Raw genomic sequence first — 6,712 nt, forward strand, 5'->3', positions numbered from 1 at the left:
TGTACAGCGTTATTCAGTGATACGGTGGAGGAAGAGAACGGACCAAACAAAAAAAAAAGAAAAAGGAAAGCGGTCAATAGCTAATTCCTGAAATGACTGTGGCGTAATCAAAAGCATTGAACCTGGATACATCCATGCAGCTGACATATCTCTCCTCAGGCTACGCATGCCCCCCTTCTCTGGCGTGTCAATAAATAGAGAGAGGGCTAGCACATTTGGCTGTGGATGGACTGAACTGTGAAGAAACCCCAATTAAAGCCTCTAGAAAAGTTTCACACATTTAGGTCATACAGGACAACCATTTGTAAGCGTCAATCAATTCCCCCACGTTTTTACCCGCGGCTTCTTCAACCAGCTAATCAAACAGCAGAGATGTAAAGTGGTGGCCATTGTCAACAGGGAATAAATTACCAAAGCATGAAGAGAAAACATCTTATCTGTCTGATGTATTTCCTGCTTCTGCAGAAAGCTACAAAGCCCAAGGGAGAGCAGTCAACCAAAATGCAGGGAGAGATGGAGATTAGGATGATGTGCAGTTCCTTGTTCCATTAAAGTTTGATCTTCCTCAATAGCCGAGGAAAATCAGATATCTCCCATTCAAGATTAAAGTACACCAGCAGAGAGGCAGAGATTAATCAGAGGCCTGCATGAGATAAAAACAGCCTTGCTTCTGGCATGGAAAACAGTGGCAATAAAGAGTTCAGCTGATAATATGAAACATGGCGAGGCACAATAGCAAATCAAACAGCATGTAGGGGCCTCCAAAACAAATCAAAGCACCGACTAGACTGCGATACAGTGGCTGAAGAAGTACAGCAGGGGCTGATCTGATAGTAACCAAGGCCTTCATTTTATTACTGTTTAAGGTTGAGGAGGGCACGCTGTGGATTTTCCCATGTTGCTCTCTGTCGCCAGCCTTTCATTCCCTCTCCTCCTCTTCTCCTTGAGATCAATGGCGCTGGGGTGATTTCACAGCAGCCTGCACTGTCACCCAGAACAAATCAATGTGACCATGAGGAAGGCAAGAGCGGCATTGTTTTTAAGGAGAGCAAATTCGCTGTTGGAGAGCTTGTCAGATTTGCTTTATTCTCCTTCTTCCCCCCAAGAAGTCTTTGCAAGGAGCATGCCACCCCTCACTTTACTGCCTGTGCTGTGGAACAAACTATAAACTGCACAGTACTCTGGCTCGCCATATGACTGTACTCATTAACCACGTTTGAACAGCACAGTTCCCGCTCACGATATTGCACAAGCGCCAAAAAAAGAAATAAATAAAATGGGCTGGGTGTCCCTAACCTTTAGAAATGAAAGACTAGACATTAACCTCGAGCCCTGCTGAGACGTGACTTCCATTCTGCCTGACGGAGGGGCGAGAGGGGAAAAGAGAGAGGAGGTCGGAGGATCATTGCTGTCCGTCATGCGCTAAGTGGTTGCAGATAACCCTGATGAGGAGCTGCCAAGGTCTCATGAGCAGAGTAGTGAGCAGGTACAACTCACAAAAATAAGTGAAAATGATCAGTGGGCAGAGAACCGACACCCTTACCAGAAACACAGAAAGAGTGCACGCAATCACACTGCTGTAACTTATGTTAGAGTAGTTCTTCTGCATCACACAAAATCAACTTTCATGTAAACGCTAGAGCGCCTGTTTATAAAACCAAGAAGCTTGCACTGTATTTAAAATTTACTACCACGTCTCACTTAATGCTTTATGATGTATAAATGGAATCTCACTCTGGCATCACATTTCGCACAAGTGTTGATGTCATTAGGTATAAAGTGCTGTGATTTCATTCGTTTTTACAAGGCTAGCAGCATGAAGAGGTTTTTCTCCTACCATATACTGTATTATGGAGTATATGGTTGATAAAATGAGTATTTCTTCTTCTTCTTGTTCTCATTTTTTGATTACTGTAGTTCAGCATTTATAACCATGACAGTGTGGACACACTGGGAAGAATACTCATTTCATTTGACTTCCTCAGTACAGCTAATATAACCATGAAGGTTAATCTTTAAGCGCTGAAATAGTCATAATAATGGTCACAAAAAAAGGGCGATATAGATTAGATAGCATTAACAGCTAGCAGTGTATGGGGGTGCTACCTGCACACAAATGTGCTAAATAGCTAAGTAGAAGGACTCTTATTAATCCTGCCTGCAAAGTCCCACCAACGCCACCAAGTGTGCTGGAAAGTGGACATCACTTTTCACCTGTATTTGTTCACGCCGAGTTGCTGAAAGGTGTCTCTGTTTCTCTAGCCCCACTTCCACGTAATGCTTTTTGTTTTCTGTTTCCCTTTTCATGTTCTGTCACTACTGTTCCAGGTACTGATGTGCAAAACAAATCTCTGTACAGGGACAATAGAGTTTATATCAAAACAAGTAAAACTGCAAAGAACAAGAAAGGGCAAATTTTCTGTTGTTTGGCTTAACATGAAAAAGCGTTAAAAGCGTTAAAACAAGAACTGTTATAGACTTTCGCTGATATGAAACACTTTGATCAGGTACCTAATGAGCTGCTGTTGACGTGGCTTTGAGGGTCCGATGATGTTTCCAGGTAAGAAGCTTTGTGCTTTCCTGTGATATCAGTTAACGTAAGAGTTGTTGTCTTTTCTTTGGCAGGAAAAGAAGATGAATTTAATGTTTGTTTTCATCCAAAGTGTATTATTCTATAATTGGACTTGGTGGGAAAAAGCTATTTAAAAAAAAGAAGATTTAATTTGCACTTTCAGTAATGAAGTCCGCACAAGAATGGACATAAGCTTAGACACTTGAGGGGTCAGTAGATCTTGAGTAAGGCGCGCTCTCTCACACACACACACACACACACACACACACACACACACACACACTATTTTAGTCATCTTAACTGTCAAAATGAGTTTTGGTGCCTCTGGGTAGGTGTTGAGACAATCAAACCATGCAGGGATTAAAAAAGATTAATACACAGCACAGGAAATTAAACTTCAGCGACTTTAACGATATTCATGAGTGGAGCTCACTTATTCACTCCAGGCAGGCACTTTAATAAGCAAAGAATACAGCAAGGAGCCCAAATGCAATCAATCAATCAAGCTGATACGCTATTTGAGTTCCAAACTTATAAAATTTCAGGGTTATTTTGGCGTGTTTCTGTTAACTCATTGCTCAAATATGTTCACTACCTTCCAGCTGTTGGCAGCTCAATTAAGTACAAGAGATTACATTTTACTCAAGTTGGCGACTTACGCCCGTTTCATTTTATGATCAAGTAAAAAATAATGTGGAAAACACGTGAAATAAACTTTGAGCCCACAAAGCACCGATATCTAGGGCGATCGTGGCTCAAGAGTTGGGAGTTCGCCTTGTAATCGGAAGGTTGCCGGTTCGAGCCCCGGCTTGGACAGTCTTGGTCGTTGTGTCCTTGGGCAAGACACTTCACCCGTTGCCTACTGGTGGTGGTCAGAGGGCCCAGTGGCGCCAGTGTTCGGCAGCCTCGCCTCTGTTAGTGCGCCCCAGGGTGGCTGTGGCTACAATGTAGCTTGCCATCATCAGTGTGTGAATGGGTGGATGACTGGATATGTAAAGCGCTTTGGGGTCCTTAGGGACTAGTAAAGCGCTATATAAAAACAGGCCATTTACCATTTTTACCATCCTTTTGTCAGCTACCAACGCAGAGAAAGCAGAGCAAAAGCAAACATGGTGAAAGCGAGAGGAATGAAATGTGGATCAAGTCTTGAGCTGGCAGCGGGACCCTTGAAGCTCCAGTGTTACAAAAAAAGAAAAATCGAAAAGCAAGCCAAAAAAAGCAGTCAGAACAACAACTACAATCTCAAAAAGGTAATTCAGTGACCTAAATATTAAAGCTTCCCTGCCATTCCACTCTCCCCTGCCTTGTCCAACCATCATGTTGAGTTAAGGCAAGCATTATGCTGGGGAGACTATTTGTTTAGGTGAGGAGCAGCCGCAGAGCTAATATGAGCACAATTTGCTCAGCAGGTCATAGACGCAGAGTGGAGGAAGTAAATGAGGCAGTTCTGCCCCCTCGGGTGCAGCTCCTGCCTCATACATCACTGGATGTTTTATTCAATACAGCCAGGAAGGCTCTATGTCAGGTGCCCTGACTGTGGGGGCGCCTGCCCTGCTGTAGGGGCCCATATTACATTCTGCAAGCTGCCTATCTGCAAGGCTGCTGGAGAGAGAACGACTGGAAGATAAGAATTTGAGGATGCTTGTAGTCTAATGATAAAACATACAGTGTGTGGCTTTTTCACTGCACAGTCAGCATAATGTGGAGGCTCGTTTACGTGCAATGCGAGCAATGGAACTAAATATTGCAAAGCAACCTCAGCAACCAGCGAGGCTCAAAGTTCACGGGAAACAATCCAAACTTTATCAGCTAATTCACAGTCGAGTCAAATTTTCAGACTTCCTCTGGCTGCACCAGAGGCTGGGGCCGCAGAGGGCACGTGAGCTGTGGAATTCACGGGACAATGACAAATTGTCTCCCGACCTTAGTGCAGCACTGAGGATCATCCATATCACCGAGCATAAAGTGAAAACTTTTACAGCGCTAGGCACACATGCTCGTGAATTTTATGAGTCTCTCTATGAAAGCCTGTCACACCATACAGGCACACAATAAAATAAAATAAAAAAGACAGAGATTGTGTATCATTAACACACCAGGGTGAAAATCTCTAATTGCAGCAGGCACTGTAGTTACCCTACCCGTGCGCGGTGACGCACGGGGGCGTACAGATGAGAAATTCGCACCTTTTGCTCTGAGCCGCAACTCTTCCAGTGCCACACATCCCCGTGTCTGTGATGCCTGCCTGCAGTGCACTGGCCTCGACAATATACTTAATTGCTACCCATACTTGAAAAGACCAATATTACACATCAAAGCAGCTCCTCGAGCAATTCGGCAGCGGCTCTCTAACAAGTCGATTTTTACAACACTTCCTATGGGTCAAACAAAGGGTTTAAATCCGAGACATCATCAACCGTGTGGGCAGCATCCTGGGGGGAAAGGAGGGGGGCATTTTATAAACATTCATTATTTTCAGGCGTTTCTCTGTTTCGGCGACAATCCTCCCCAAACATTGAAGCGAAGCTCTGACACAAACTACCATGATGGTTACAAATAAATGACCCGTACCATTCAGAATCTACACGACTGGGAGAGACAGACATGCAAAATATATTTACCATAAATTGCTCCGTAGTGTACACTAGAACTCCATGCAGATCGTAGCATTCACTGAGCAATCTGCCAAATACTTCTGCGGTCCAAATTAAAACGGATTCATTCTGTTGCCCCAAAATCCAGATGCTGCTTTGTCGATGTCAAATGTTGATTAAGTTTATCCTCGTCTTCCGACGGTATGCAAATGTAGCGGTAACCCTGCAAATTAGATTCCACACTCTAGCCTCTAGCATGCAAAGTTAATAAGCTTTGCCTTTTTTTCTCGATTCGGCTGCCAATTTTTGTCGAGGGCAAAAGCGCAGGTCGGCAATTTCAAGAGCGTCCTCAGAAGGATTGCGCACCAAGTGTGCTTCGGGTTTTCACCGTTTAGCCTCCGAATCAAAGTAGGTACAGGGTCCCGGTTGATCTTCCTCTCGCTTGAAGATATCTCCAAATAGCAGAACTCTTAACCGACACACTGGGTAGGTTTAGCGGCTACGCAGTATTCCAAAAAAATCCCCCCGCTGTTACGCATGGGTTTCGTGGTCCGCCTGCTCAATTTTGACGACCTTATGAGAAATGTATCATTCAAATGTTTTCATCTAGGCAATATTGTGTGAAGGTACCCTGAAAGAGATCAAGGCTGGGCCAAAGTAGCTGCCTGAATATCCTAAACTGATGCGATGTAAAATCCCGGAGAGCAGGCTCTGCTCCGTCCGTCACTTTATCCGAGGTGTCGGCAGACGCTCTGAGATGTGTTGCCTCTCGATTCAGACTTAAATTTCCAGGTGAGGCTGTGGAGTAACCTTGACGGCAAAGCCCCGAAAGGCTCTCTTTGGTAATATTAACCAAACAGGAAAAGGTTACGTCTGGATAAAGAGCTAGCTACTTCTGGCAGCTCCGGGATGCGGTCCTGCCCTTCTGCCGAGCTGCCGAGACTGACAATAACCCGGAACGCTGCAGACTGTCAGGCTGCACAGACCGCCCACCGACCAATCACCGCACTGAGGGAATAGAAACATTCCCACGGGTTAGCCAATCATTGGTAATTGAGGACTGTTACCATAGAGATCCTCGGCGTCTAGGCGTCTGAAACCACGTTGTTTATACGCAGAAAAATAATAATAATAAAGAAAACGTAATTATAAATTTAACATAGCATAATTCATATTAATATCGTAATTACTCTTTTATCCATTGTAGGGTTTCATCCATTCCCCCCAGCAGTCAAAGGTTAACAGCTTTATTGGAAAACCTGGGCTCAAACCCGAAGGCATCTCTAAAGTGCCCTTGAGCAACAATGACCTCAAGCTGCAGGAAGGCCCCCCTGTAGCTGAAATTAAGTATTGTTATGCAGCTTGAATAAAATTAAGTGTGATCAGTGTGCTAAAATTACTACACTGTTCATAAACGTAAACGTTTCAAGTGCTATTTAACTCCATTGCTTTGTAAATTGCTTTGTAAATCTAATAGAACAGCTGTTACATCTTTTAAAATTCATTTTAAACATCCAAAGTTCTCTTCTTTTCTGATCGTCAACAG

The 6,712-nt window shown here is 43.9% G+C and overlaps 1 protein-coding gene across 1 annotated transcript in view; it reads right to left on the reverse strand.

The window, feature by feature from the left end:
* Positions 1–6,096, reverse strand: part of fam222aa (family with sequence similarity 222 member Aa) — a 47,435-nt gene extending 41,339 nt beyond the window's left edge. Inside the window, exon 1 of the mRNA XM_026186667.1 lies at positions 5,194–6,096. The gene's annotated coding sequence lies outside the window, so the exon portion shown is untranslated. The remainder of the gene's footprint in view (positions 1–5,193) is intronic.
* Positions 6,097–6,712: the final 616 nt, after the last annotated feature.

This window comes from Astatotilapia calliptera, chromosome 12 (genome assembly GCF_900246225.1).
Source record: "Astatotilapia calliptera chromosome 12, fAstCal1.2, whole genome shotgun sequence".
NCBI lineage: Eukaryota > Metazoa > Chordata > Actinopteri > Cichliformes > Cichlidae > Astatotilapia > Astatotilapia calliptera.